Source organism: Lissotriton vulgaris, chromosome 10 (assembly GCF_964263255.1).
Source record: "Lissotriton vulgaris chromosome 10, aLisVul1.2, whole genome shotgun sequence".
Classification (NCBI taxonomy): Eukaryota; Metazoa; Chordata; class Amphibia; order Caudata; family Salamandridae; genus Lissotriton; species Lissotriton vulgaris.
Window position 1 is genome coordinate 1,071,106,633 of NC_141698.1, and position 14,996 is coordinate 1,071,121,628.

The 14,996-nt window shown below is 47.0% G+C and overlaps 1 pseudogene; it reads right to left on the reverse strand.

Moving 5' to 3' along the window:
- Positions 1-6,221: 6,221 nt before the first annotated feature.
- LOC147689327 (uncharacterized) lies at positions 6,222-14,600 on the reverse strand (annotated as a pseudogene).
- Between the last annotated feature and the right edge of the window lie 396 nt (positions 14,601-14,996).

Genomic DNA, 14,996 nt, shown 5'->3' on the forward strand with positions numbered 1-14,996 from the left:
GAACGGCAGCAAAGAAAAGTACAGTTACCAAAACGAAATAAAACGGCAAGCAGGCACAGGTACAGTCAGGGAACAGGGGCCAACCAAGACAGGGGCAGTCATGAGCTCAGCAGCGGCGGCAGCAGCGGGAGGAGAGCGGGCACACTCGGGGTGGCCATGCGGCAGGGGGAGCGACCGGGCCGACCAGGTCAGGTCAGGTCACAGCTCCTGGCCCCGTGAGCTACTCCTTAAGTATCTAAGTGGGAGGGAGGAGCAGCTGGGAGGCGGGAGTAGGGTGGCGAGTGGGGGGGAGCGTGCGGGGATGCTGGAGGGAGCGGGGGTGGGGCCACGGGGGAGCAGCGGCAGGGAGCGGGGTGGGGCAGGCAACAACGAGGGACAGAGGGACAACTAAAGGGCACACACGAGAACGAGAACGGCAGCAAAGAAAAGTACAGTTACCAAAACGAAAAAAATGGCTAGCAGGCACAGGGACAGCCAGGGAACAGGGGCCAACCAAGACAGGGGCAGTCTTGAGCTCGGCAGCGGCGGCAGCAGCGGGAGGAGAGCGGGCACACTCGGGGTGGCCACGCGGCAGGAGGAGCGACCGGGCCGACCAGGTCAGGTCAGGTCACAGAGAGGCTGATTAATCATTTTGTTATTAGATTAAACATTTTCCTATGCTCCTAATTTACCACACCTGTGTTGAGATTCTGTTCATGGTTGCACCAGCTCCTGTGTATCATGCTATGGGAGGGGTTTTATCCCAAAGGAATCTGACAGCAGGACAAGTGCCAGGAATCCAGTGCATATTTTCCTCAAAGTTTTCCCAGCAGAATGGAGACATTATTTATTAGCAACCAGACACAGCGTAGTTTACGCCAATCACAGAAATCTAGAAGCATATTATCAAGGGGGTTTATCTCCGCCTTTTTGGCTTTAAAAGCCAAGAAAGCGGAGATAAAATTATCTCCCTATTACCTAGCTGTCGCTAATACCAGTTAGTGACAGCTAGTAGGAGATAGCGACCATCTTGGGCCCCACTTTGCATGTCAGTGATATTTATCACTAATGACATGCAAAGTGGGCGTGCCAAGATGTTAGCGACTGGAAACAGTCGCTAACATCGCTATCTCCTATTACCAACTTTTGGAGATATTCGCGCCAAGCGCGAATAGCTCCAAAAGCTAACACCTGCCCTGAGCAGTTCTTAGCCATGTTATCCAATGGGAGGTGGATAACATGGCTAAGAGCATTAGCTCGCTAATGCATGAATATCGCTGAATTTTCAGCGATATTCATGCATTGCGGCCGATTTTTATCGCATCTGCGATAAACCTTAGTAATACCAAGGTTTATCTGCGATAAAAATCGCCGCAGCTCGGCGATAATTTTTTCACGCTAACCAAGCAATAGCGATAATTATCGCTATTGCTTGGTAATATGCCCCCTACAATTTCCCACAGTCCACAAGAGATGACAGCTTAGATGGACCTTGTTCTTTTCTGATTATGATTAACTGATAAACAATTATCCTGGATCAAACAATAGTAAGGGGGTGCCCTATCCTAGCACAACCAATTGAAAATGAAAATAAGATGGTAAGTTAGCCTCATCTGAGTTTTCCAAAGGAAATTTGAAATTGTCTTTCTATAGCTTTGATTAGTGTTGAAACATTTCAAAATTAGGTACAGAGTTAACGCCCATTGATAAACAAACCAGACTCATAAAAAAGAAAGGTAGATATAAGAAGGACAAGCTATTGTATCAAGGAGAGGCTCTGTATTTACCTTCAGCGCAGTTAAGACAACAGTTGCCTGAATTAGTATAAAACGGCTGGATATTCCGGAATGGCTAAATCATTAGCAGCAGTTAGAAAGAATTTCGTTTTTTGATTTTTAGTTGGTCAGATTTGCAGATGTAAAATATTATGTTCAAACATGTGCTATTTGGCTCGAATTAAGAGTTAATGCACCAAACCAACAGGTCTTTTGAAGTCATTACCTGTTCCACCTAAGACTTGGTTATTATATCTCCGTGCACTCCTGTATATAAGTCTGGGTTAAAGAAAGTTTGGGCGCGTTTCCTTGTCGCACTGTGCCTGTTAGTGCCTTACGTAATAGTAACAAAGTGTGATTAGGAAATCACTAAAGGCGCGCTTGTTTTACATGAAACGAACAGGTTTCTTCATTAATTTCGTGGAGCTTAGTTGTCTTTTGCAAATGAAACAATCATATCATTCTTTCTTTTTTTTTTAAACCTTTATTGTGAAATAAAGCAATACAATTACAGACCTCCAACCACAGAGGCCGGCCAGTAGCAATAGATACCAAGTGCACAATGATACACAGCTCATCAGCCGACAACCCAAGGGCCCGGCAGCGATATCGCACAATAATATAGAGAACCTGTGGTGATAGGAGGAGAAATGAAAGGTTTCACATTTTATATTTTATAAACAAACATAGAAACTAAAAATTCCGAGGCAAATAGTATACATTTTAGTGGCTGTCTCAAACAGTAGGGGGAGCGATACAATCAAGAAGCAATTCAATGAAGGATAAGAGATCACTAAGAGGGAGTGGGGGTCGAAAGCAAACAAGCAAGTCATGTACGACAGGAAGTAAATGACATGGAACGCACGGTCACGGAGAAAGAGGAATATCAGAAACTTCTACGAAAGGGGGGGTACAAATCTCTCCACGATATGAATTCCATTGTCCCCATATCCTACCCCACTTCTTGGGTCTACCACGGGCAACATATAAAAAATTTTCTCTGAACATCCACCAGTCCATATTTTCTTTCCATGTTGAGACTAACGGTGCCCCTTGAGACCCCCACCGTTGGGCAATGTCCCTTTTCGCTATCATGTTGCTGAGGGTTGCCCATTGAGTCTGAGCAACACTGCAATCATTCGGCTCCCAGATGTTCAACAGGCAGCGCCTGGCCTCAGGCAGTAATGCGACACCTGTCACCTCTTCCATCACCGCATGCACTCGGTTCCAGAATGCCGCAACATCCGAACATTCCCACATAATGTGAAGAAAAGTAGCAAGCATACCGCAGCCATGCCTACACAACCCATCCACGGAATAACCCATACACATCAGGCATGGACCCGTGACATAGACTCAGTGCAAAATCTTCAGTTGCACCAGCCAGAGACGCGCCAAAATTGCAACCTCTTTGGGGGAAGATATCGCAGCCTGCCAATCTTCATCATCTAACTCCAGTCCATTGCTGGTCCAAGCCCCACGAAGCTGTACTAGGAGGTCTGAGCGATCATTGATGAGTTTTTTGTAGATGAGAGAGATAGTGCTATCGGGGACGTACCCGTCAAGCACCCTATCTTCCAAGGGAGAGGATTCCGGAATAGTGGTCCCGGCTGGGAAGACCGACTCAAGCGCATGGCGGACCTGGATATAGCGGTAGTGTTCCCTATCACTCAGTTTATATTCCCGTTTGAGTTCGTCGAAAGTCTTGATTCTGTTCTTGACCCAAAGATCACCGACCTTACTGATGCCAATAAGGTCCCATTTATCGAAACCCTTTGTCGTCCAAAGACTGCCCAGTCTCTCTGCCGCATACAAGGGGGTTGCTCTAGTTAGCTTGTCCGACCACCCCGTGGCCGCTGTTGCACTACCCCACACCCGTACCGCCACCCCAGTAGGCCCGGTAAGATTCTTCCCAGCCGCTCTAGAATAGAGCGCCCTATTATAGTCGCCTCCCGGTAGCTGCCATCTATCCATTTCGAATGCGGGATTCGGAACAGGACCATACATGGCGTGGTTAACTGCACTCAGCTGGGATGCCCAGTAATACCGTTTGATATCGGGCAACGCTATGCCGCCATCGTACCAGGGCAAAGTCAATTTCGCCAATGCAATACGTGGTCGCCCGACCCACACAAGTTTCCTCTGGATGCCCTCAATTTTGCGGAAATAACTGGCAGGTACCAAATCAAGCGTGTTCTGGATGGCGTACAGAAACCGGGAGACAGACATCATCTTAAAGAGGGCCGCTCTCCCCAACGGGGACAGCGGTAAGCCACACCATGTCACGACATCCGACCTAAGCACGGTAAGCGGAGGAAGCAAATTTTGCTCATACCGTACTGCGGGGTCCAACAAAATGTAGATCCCCAAATACTTAAAGCCAACACACGAAACCGGTATCGGACAAACGTGGGGCAAGGGAGGTAATTCTCCAGTAAGAGAGTAAATACAGGACTTGGCCCAATTAATGACCAAGCCAGAATTTCTCCCGAAAGAGCTCAAGACATCGAACAAGACTCCCAACGATTTACGAGGAGAAGTAAGGTACAACAATATATCGTCCACGTACAACGATATACGATCCTCGAAGCCAGGGGACCACCTAATGCCTTTGAGGGAGGGCTCCCACCGAAGCCACGCGGCAAGGGGTTCAAGGGCAAGCGCAAAGAGCAGCGGTGACAGAGGACAGCCCTGCTGTGTGCCTCTCCCGAGAACAAAGGGTTCCGAGGCCCTTCCGTTGACCACCACTTGGACCAAAGGTTGCTCGTACAGAAGCCTAACCCACCCGTCAAAATTGGTGCCAAAACCAAATTTCGCAAGGGCCGCCCACAAATATGGCCATTCCACCGTATCGAAGGCCATCGAGGCATCCAGAGAAACCAAGATGGCCTGCTCACTAAGGGACCCCGCCCTTGCTAACACGCCGTGAAGGCGGTGAAGGTTGAGCACGTTGTTCCGATGTGGAATGAACCCAGACTGATCCGGGTGTATCAAATCACTGACCACCATTATCAGCTGATTTGCCAAAAGCTTCGCCAAGATCTTTGGCTCTACGTTCAAGAGCGAAATCGGCCGGTATGATGAGCATTGTTCGCGGGGCTTCCCATCTTTATGGATGACTACAATGGACGCCAGTCTCTGATCCCGGGGAAGGGATCCAAGATCTCGTGATGCCGAAAACATTCGGCGAAGATAAATCATATCATTCTTGAGATCATCATGTATATTTATTCATTTCCCAATGGATATTCTTTGGCAAAATTGGTTGTAGAAATTCATTTCAATCGTGAACAATTAATTGCATTACTTCATGCCCGCCCAATGCATTTCGGGTTAAACAGGGTAACCCTTCGTCAGGGGCCTAGAAAATTAAAGCATACAGGACCTTAGCGCTCAGCGTACGAACCTTATGCATATTAAGATACATAGTACATTGTTTTAAATTAAACATGTTGCATGAATAAAGTCTTCAAGCATTTAACGACCACATTAATGTAATTAACATTAATCAAGGTGAAATCATAAACGTTGCTGGATTGGCTGACAGCTAGAGTGCATATGAGTACCAAGAAGTTAAAAAAGTCATTAGCATATTGTGATCAAAATAAAGAGGATGCGGGATTTACATACTACGCTGTGAGCAATGAAATATCGTGCTGCAGAAAGCTTCAAGATCCAAGTGCAAAGATAAAAGAAAGCCGGGTGACAGGGAAACGAGACAAACTTACCGAGAGAGTAACGCGCGGTGCTCACGAAGTTCCTAACATGGAACCGGTCGAATTAACGTTCGGCCAATCGAGCGGTGTTTTGTAGACCAGTGGTGTGGTCACGTGGTATTGGGAACGCGAAAGAAAAATATATAAACCAGGCCATTAAACATAACGTGATGATGTTGTCTGATATTATCGGCATGTAGAAAACTAAGTGCAGTGATCAAATTTGAATTTAAATGCAGGGATCAACATTTAAATACCGCGGTTCAACAAACTGTGTGGGATATATGACGCGCTCAGTGATAGGATAGGAGTAAGTCACGTGGTGGAGCCACCAGGAAGTAAACAAACACTTGCAAAAGGGATAAGATCGGTAATGCGATCATAATGTGGAACTAATAAGCAGTCGTGTTTGACATATAGGGAAAGAGAACACTGATGTGTGTGCAAAGAAGTGACAGAATAATAATGAGAAACAATAAAGATGAAAAACCGAAATAACAAGCAGAAAAGCCAAACGTGTGTGGAATATACAAAAGTAATGAGTTATGATATATGACCCATGTGGTGGGTTGCACAAAGGGAAAAGGGAATAAGAAAATGAGTATATCTCAGTACATTGTATGTCAGTAGATTATGATAAATAGACATCATAAGAATCCAAAGTATAGCAATCTTCAGTTCAAGCATATAGATTATGCAGATATGTTAGAGGAGCGAAAATCACTCAAGGTACCAAGTGTTGTGCTCAGTATCACAGGAAACATGAATATTCAATTCTGTCATTTATCCCTGTTGGTTGTAGGGAATTGAGATTTTTGATCCAGTAGAGTTCTGCCTGTAAACGTTGTTTGACAGGGTCCGTGTCACATCGTTGTGGGAGTATCTCCAGTATGGTAAATTTTAGTTGTGATATTTGGTGATTACATTCAAGCCAATAGGTGGCCACGGCTGATTTCATGTTCTTTGTGCGGATGTTGCTTTTATGTTCTGACATTCAGATTTTAATCTTCCTTTCTGTCTGACCGACATATATTTTGCAGCATGGGCATTTGATAGCGTAAATCACATTTTTGGTATCACAGGTACCAGTATATTGTAGATCAATTTTGTGGCCTTTAGAATGGTGCATAAATGTGTTTCCAGGTATTACAATATTGCAATGTATGCAATTCAAGCATCTCGACATGCCTTTGTGTTGAGTTTTGATTACTTTTTTGGTAGTGAGAACCTCATTTAGGTTTCTTGATCTTTTGAACGCAAAAGTTAATTGGTCACTGTAGAGGTTTTTCAAATCTGGTTCATCTTTGATTAAGGCCCAATGATGATTAATGATTTTCTTGATTTTTTTGGCTGCTGTGGAGAATTTTAAGACGCATACTGTCTTTTTTTCTGTGGTCTGTGGCATGGGTGTCAATAGACTCTCTCTTGAACATGTAGCGACTTTCTTGATTGATTTTTCCAGAATCTCTTTGGGATATCCACGGTCGAGGTATTGTTGTTGTTGATCTTCAATGTTTTTTTCCAAAATGTGTGGGTCAGAGGTGATTCTTTTCAAACGAATAAATTGAGATGTCGGAAGATGTTTTTTAAGAGTTTCAGGATGGAAACTTTGGAAAAGTAAGCTGGAATTACGGTCTGTGGCTTTCTTGTATACTTGGGTTTGTAGATGTTGATTAATGATGGTTATTTGTACATCTAAAAAAGCAATGGTTTCCTTATGTATGGCATGTGTGAATTTGATTCTGGGGTTCAACTGATTGAGTTCAATGATGTTAGTTAAAAGTTGTTCCTTTTCTCCTCTCCAGATCAAAAACAGATCGTCAATATATCTTTTGAATGTCGCTAGATGGTCTGTCTAATTGGTGTTGTTCAAGATGTTATCATTTTCAAATTTTGACATAAACAAGTTCGCATACGAGGGAGCTCCCCCAAAGCCCATTGAAGTGCCATTACATTGATTGTAGTATTTATTATTCCATTCAAAATAGCTATGATATAGCACAAAGTGCATTAATTCAATGAGGAAAATGTTGTTGGCTTGGCATTCTTCATCTCTTAGTAAATTCCATTCAAAAGCTTCAAGGCCTTCATTGTGTGGAATTGATGTGTATAGTGACACAACGTCAACTGTACACAGCCAATATTCGGTGTTTGGTTCCAGCTCAATCATTCTGAGAAAATTGAGAAAAGCTGTAGTGTCTTTTATGTAGGTTTGTCCCTTTTGTACTATCGGCTGTAGAAAGCAGTCTATATATTTACCAATGCTGTCTGATATTGACTTGGCACACAGTAGCCAATGATTTTATAACAGAGTTACCCAAAAGTTAACATTGCACTGTTAATATATTAGTTGATGATCATTGTCATGGGATGGAGCATTTCATTGCATTGACACTCCTAAAGAGCTGGCATAAACCATATTTATTTCTTTATATAGCCCTAGAATCGACCCCCGTAGGGGTATCTCTGCGCTTATATATTCTTAGTTTATATGCAACGTTTTGATATCTGACAATAATTTTCAATTTACCTCTAATTTCTGGTCTCTATTATGTAAAGAACTAGACATGGTGGTCCATTAGTCTTCTAGTTATCATCATCAGATAGACAGCCAAACAGAATGAGTGAATCATTGTATTGAAAAGTACTTGGGATATTAAGTTTGTTGCAAGAAGAGAATTGGAGTAAGACTTGGCTAGCAGAATTAACCTATAACGATATGGAATATTCTGCCACAGGGATGTCACCCTTCCTTTGTTTATATGGACATCATCCTACAATATTGCCATAAGACTTACCTTTCTCTACATCAGCTGGCTCAGTACATAATCATTTATACCTCTGTGCGCCAGAAGGTGCATTTTTCAGCAACGCACTGATGCCATTTTACTCTGGAAATTACATGCAGGTCCTTTATATGTGCCATTCCCACGAACTGACGTCAGTGGATGTCAAGACTGTCTGTGCCCTCAGAAGTGGAGTCCCAAAAGCAAATTGGTAGACAGTGTGCTGATTCTTAGACTTGGGAACCTATTAATGAGTAGAGAGCAATCACAGAAATGGGAGGATAGGAGGGCCTAGTGAGGAATCTGTGGCTCAATAGAATCTCTACCAGAAAGAGCGTTACTGACTGTAAGTAACTTGTTCTTCTGATAGAGACTTCTAGCCGCAGAGTCGTCACCTATGCATGGATACTTAAGCAGTACTTATTTGGAGGGAGATCTGTGGATGGACCCAAAACACAGTCCTGCAAGACCGTGCAGACAAAATGCCCCTCTCATCAAACCTGACAGTCCAGACAATAATGCTTTATCACTGTGTCGAGGGACGCCCGCGAAGTCTCCTGGCAGGTGTGTAGGGCAGGGGATCTCTGTGTTAACACAGTGGTAGCAGCTTTGGCCCGGGAAGAATGCCCCTGCACACCTTCTGGAGGCTGCATCTTCACCAGTGCATAGCAGATCTTAATGCAGAGCACAATCCAGAGTGAGGTTGTACACTTCTGCACAGCCTTGCCTTTTATTGCTCAAGCGAACCCCACAAAGAGCTGATCATACACTTGACGTTCTTTGGTAAAATCTATGTATGTTATGTTAAAATGTTATGTTAAAATTCTTGTAGAGCGCACTTACACCCAACGGTTTCATGGCGCTAGTGGCAAAATGAGGCGAACAGAGAGAAGTGCAGGCAACAGGAGAGAAGAGAGGAGAAAAGGGAAGAGAATACCCAATCACATGCCTTACGGAACAGATAGGTTTTCAGAAGAGATCTGAAATGGGCGTAAGAAGTGGTAAGTCTGAACTCTAGAGGGAGCACGTTCCAGAAGGAGGGAGCAAGGAACGAAAATCTAACCCCTCCATACTTCTTGTGCTTAAAAATGGGTATCTTGAGCAAGGCGAGATGGGTGGACCGGAGGTTGCGCGATGGGGAGTAATGATGGAGGAGAGAGGAGATGAAGGCTGGGCCAAGGCCGGCCAGGGCTTTAAAAATGATACAGCCTAGTTTAAATTCACAGCGCTTGGCTACCGGGAGCCAGTGAAGGGTTTTAAGCAGGGGACGGACATGGTGGTGCCTGGGCTGATGGAAGACCAGTCTTGCAGCCTGGTTCTGTACTAGCTGCAGACGGTTCAACTGGTAGGCAGGGATACCAACATAGAGGGAATTGGCATAATCTATCCTGGAGATTACGAGAGCCAGGAGTGCCAAATTGAGGGCCTCCGTAGTCAGGAAGCGAGATATCTTCCGGACCTTAAGTAGATGAAAGAAACTGGAGGAGACCACGGCATTAATGTGGGCTTCATTGAGAGGTCTTTGCAGATAGTGACTCCGAGGCTTTTAGCAGAGTCAACAGGGCGGGGAGGAAGGCCCAGGCATGGGGGCCAAAAATTGGAGCTCCAAGGGTTGGAGACACCCCCGATCAAGACCAACTCGGTCTTGTCGGGGTTGAGCTTCAAATGGTTTCCCCCATCCAGTCGCTAATAAAAACCAAGGGTGGATTGAAAATTGTGGATAGATTGGACCGAAGAGTCAATGTTAAAGACCAGCTGGATATCATCTGCCTAATTAAATGCAGTGACATTACAGCCTCGTAAGGAACGAATAAGGGGGTGAGGTACAGGTTAAAAAGGAGGGGAGAAAGGGAAGAGCCCTGAGGGATGCCTCATGTCAACCTAACTTTATCAGCAGAAAAGTGGGAGAGACGGACAGCCTGGTGACGGTCGCTTAAAAAACAGTGAACCTACTCGAGGGCCAGCCCCTGGATGCCGGCATCACTGACACGGCCGACCAGGATATCATGGTCGACCGTGTCAAATGCGGCCGACAAATCCAGGAGCACCAGGATCTGGCTGATCTTAAGGTCCGCCCCACTCCGCAGCTCCTCCATCACTGAGAGTATGACCGATTCAGTTGAATGGGCGGGTCTAAAACCAGCCTGTTGAGGATCGAGAAATTGGGTGCGTTCAATGAAGGAGATCAAAAAGTTGGTGACATGGGCCTCCAGTACTTTGCTAAGGTAGGGGAGCAGGGAGATGGGACGGAAATTGCTCATGAGAGACGGGTCAGCATTGGGTTTCTTTAGGATGGGCACTACTTCAGCGGTCTTAAAGGAACTAGGGACCAAGCCCATTCTAAGTGAGTCATTAAGAAGTGTCAGAGGGGGCGTAGGACAGGCAGTGAAGGCCTCTCGGAGGACATGAGGGGGGCAGCAATCAGTGGGAGAGCCAGAGGCCACCTTTTTTAACAGGGTCGAGAATTCCTCCTCAGATGTCGGGGGTATCTGTGTAACTGAGTGGGGGTTGGAGGTGACAGGGGTAGTGATCGGAATAGATAAGGCTGAGGGAGTCCGGCAGGAAATACTATTTTTAATTTTTACAATTTTGTCAACAAAAAAGGAGTTAAGGGAATCACAGAGAGCCTGAGAGGGGAGGGGTTTAATGGTCACCCTGTCTGGGTGCGACAGTTCTTCCACAATAGAGAAGATGTCTTTTGCCTTAGAGGCCGAGTCAACAATTTTTTGGGAAAAGTCTGAAGTTTTTGCCTGTAGAAAACCTTGCTTATATTCTTTGAGCAGAGCCGCAAATACCAGCTTCTTCTCTGGGGCGTAATCTCGCCGCCAGCAGCGCTCGGCCTGTCTAAGCTTAAGTTTCATAGCTTTGAGTTCCTCTGAGAACCATCTTTGCGTGTCATAGGGGCGCTTTAGTTTGACACATTTAAGGGGAGCTACAGTGTCACTTGCTGATTCGAGCCATCGCCTTAAGCCCAAGGCCTGGGCGTCTAAAGAGTCACACTTAGCAGGGGGGGAAGCCCTGAGTAGGGTGACAAATTCGCCAAGATCGGCCCTATTCCAGTTCCTGGCTAAGAGGTTTCCCTCGAGGGTTCGACTGGCGTGAGAGGTAATGGCAAAGGAAAACGAAATAATAAAATGGTCAGACCAGGGGCGCGGAAGAATGAGAGGTGTGGAAATATCCAGGTTAGAAGTTCAGACCTGGTCTAAGATATGGCCCTTAACGTGGGTTGCTGAATGGATATGTTGAGAACAGTTCATGCCGACTAACAGGTCGGTAAAGGTAGATGAGCAAGCAATCTCTCTGATGTCAGAAGGCCAGTAATTAAAATCTCCTATAATCAGAATTTTCGAATTATTTATTACCAGCTGGGAAAGCATGTTGCCGAACAGTGATGGGAAACTGGGCATAGGCTGGGGGGCCGGTATACGAGGGAGCAAATGAGAGGGGCCACCGAGGATTCAAGTCTTAAAATAAGGCAGTCGACCAGGGGGATGCTGGCCACATCTATCAAAAAGAATCTGATAGAGTGTTTGATGATGGCTGCAACCCCACCACCCGGCTTGCCCGAAGATCTATTGGCTTGAAGGATGTAGTAGCCCGGCGGTACTGCCGCGAGGATGTCGGGGGATGACTCCTTGTTGAGCCAAGTTTCGGTGACCAGCAGTATATCTGGTTTCTCCGCGTCTAGGAGCTGAAAAATCTCCAGCTGATGTTTAACCAGCCAGCGGGTGTTCAAGTAGCTCACCGTGAAGTTGGAGTTTACAGCTCTTTTAGCAGGAGAAGAAGAAGCAGTCCGAGAAGCTTGCAGAGGAAGTGGTGGTGTCGTAGCCAGGGGGGAGTCAAATTCCAGGAAAGCCTTCCGGAAACAAAGGAGTCCAAGTGAGTCCAGTCTGGGAAATATGGTGGGTCAGAGGTGTCAGTGGTCATGCAAACGTATCAACTCTGGGGCTGGGTAAAAAATAAAATTGGCAGAGTTATCTGCCCCTTGCCCCGGCTGGCCGCGGACGGGCGTAGACGGGCTTACCTTTGACGAGTCCGCTGCGCGTGTCCGCTGCGCATCCTGCCGGCCCTTGCAATTTATGGCTTAGCCCCACCCCCAGCTAGACCGCAGCGAGCGGCCCCACCGGGATCCGGGTACCTCACCCAAGATGGCGCCTGCCCTCCACAACAATCGGCACGTCAGCCGCGGTGGAATGGGGCAGGGAGGCACACCCTGGAGCGGTAGCGGGTATTGAATCACCTGCGATGTATTCCCGGAATGAGTCAGGCAAGTAGAGTGCAAGAAATAGAAAAGTTTTAAAAAGTACAGAACGATAGTAAATTAAATTTAAAAGAGCAGCAGAGGGTACAGTGGTAGAACGGGTAACAGAAGAGCTCCGCACCTCACACAAGCTCGCAGTCTGTCCCCAAATACACAAGCAGGCCCTTGTGAGAGCTGCCACCACCCTTCAAGCACCGCGAGGCACCCCACGCCTCTGGTTGGTTTATGGCTTAGCCCCACCCCCAGCTAGACCGCAGCAAGCGGCCCCACCGGGATCCGGGTACCTCACCCAAGATGGCGCCTGCCCTCCACAACAATCGGCACGTCAGCCGCGGTGGAACGGGGCAGGGAGGCACACCCTGGAGCGGTAGCGGGTATTGAATCACCCGCGATGTATTCCCGATATGAGTAAGGCAAGTAGAGTGCAAAAAATAGAAAAGTTTTAAAAAGTACAGAACAATAGTAAATTCAATTTAAAAGAGCCGCAGAGGGTACAGTGATAGAACGGGTAACAGAAGAGCTCCGCACCTCACACAAGCTCGCAGTCTGTCCCCAAATGCACAAGCAGGCCTTTGTGAGTGCTGCCACCACCCTTCAAGCACCGCGAGGCACCCCACGCCTCTGGTCGATTTATGGCTTAGCCCCACCCCCAGCTAGACCGCAGCGAGCGGCCCCACCGGGATCCGGGTACCTCACCCAAGATGGCGCCTGCCCTCCACAACAATCGGCACGTCAGCCGCGGTGGAATGGGGCAGGGAGGCACACCCTGGAGCGGTAGCGGGTATTGAATCACCTGCGATGTATTCCCGGAATGAGTCAGGCAAGTAGAGTGCAAGAAATAGAAAAGTTTTAAAAAGTACAGAACGATAGTAAATTAAATTTAAAAGAGCAGCAGAGGGTACAGTGGTAGAACGGGTAACAGAAGAGCTCCGCACCTCACACAAGCTCGCAGTCTGTCCCCAAATACACAAGCAGGCCCTTGTGAGAGCTGCCACCACCCTTCAAGCACCGCGAGGCACCCCACGCCTCTGGTTGGTTTATGGCTTAGCCCCACCCCCAGCTAGACCGCAGCAAGCGGCCCCACCGGGATCCGGGTACCTCACCCAAGATGGCGCCTGCCCTCCACAACAATCGGCACGTCAGCCGCGGTGGAACGGGGCAGGGAGGCACACCCTGGAGCGGTAGCGGGTATTGAATCACCCGCGATGTATTCCCGATATGAGTAAGGCAAGTAGAGTGCAAAAAATAGAAAAGTTTTAAAAAGTACAGAACAATAGTAAATTCAATTTAAAAGAGCCGCAGAGGGTACAGTGATAGAACGGGTAACAGAAGAGCTCCGCACCTCACACAAGCTCGCAGTCTGTCCCCAAATGCATAAGCGGGCCCTTGTGAGTGCTGCCACCACCCTTCAAGCATGTAGAAGCTCTCTTGGGGCCAACGCGGTGAAGTCTCCCCTACTCTTTACGGGGGTGAGGCAGAACATAGAACTACAGCAGAGTGATAATTTGACCAACATGGAATAGAGTCACAACCTTCAGCAGAAAGGATGCCCTAGTCTGCAATACCACCTTGTCTGGTAAGAATGTGGTGTATGGTGGATTAACACACAAAGCCTGAAGCTCATTCACATGCCATGCTGAGGTAATGGTGATGAGGAACACAGTCTTGATGGTAAGGAGCTGTAAGGAACAGCTGAGGAGCAGCTTGAATGGAATTGCGAAGTTAGAACGAGATCCAACTGGGGCATTCCAAAAGGAGAAAGGGGGAAAGATGCTGCAGCCCATCCAAAATTCGCACACAATGAGTGACAAAAATAGTGAAGGCTGACCAAGGAACCATAAGAAGGCCATCAGGGCCAAAAGATAACTTTTAACTGTGCCCAAAGCAAGACCTTGCCAGGCATGAAATAAAACAAACAACAATACACCAAGAAGTGATTAATCTGGCGCGCACCACACCAAACCATGAATTTGTCCCAATAAGTGTGCACAGTTATTGTCGAGAGATGCTTGGCTGCAAAGATGACATCAACCACTTCTGGAGGAAGGTTGAAGGTGTTCAGATGTCGCAGATTAATCTCCATGCATGAAGGTGGAGAGTATGAAGGCCCAGGTGGAGAACCAGACTCTTCTGCTACAACAGCAGATCCTCCCGGAGGGTCATCCTGATTGGAGGACAGATGCTCAAGCCCAGAACTTTTGGATATCACATTCTTCATGCCACAAAGATGACTTGGGACCAGACGTTCCTGATATTCTTGAGAACTCGGGCAGGAGTGGTAGCGGCGGAAACGCATACAGGGGTCCAGAGTTTCACCTGTGGCATAGCGCGCCTCTGAGGGTGAGGGAGAGACACTTTGGAAACTCGTAGAAGTGCTGACATTGCCCTTCTCAGTGGTGGCAAACAGAATGAGATAACGTCCTCCCCATTTACAGAAGACACTGTGCGCCACCTCCAGGTGTACCCACAACTCCTGATC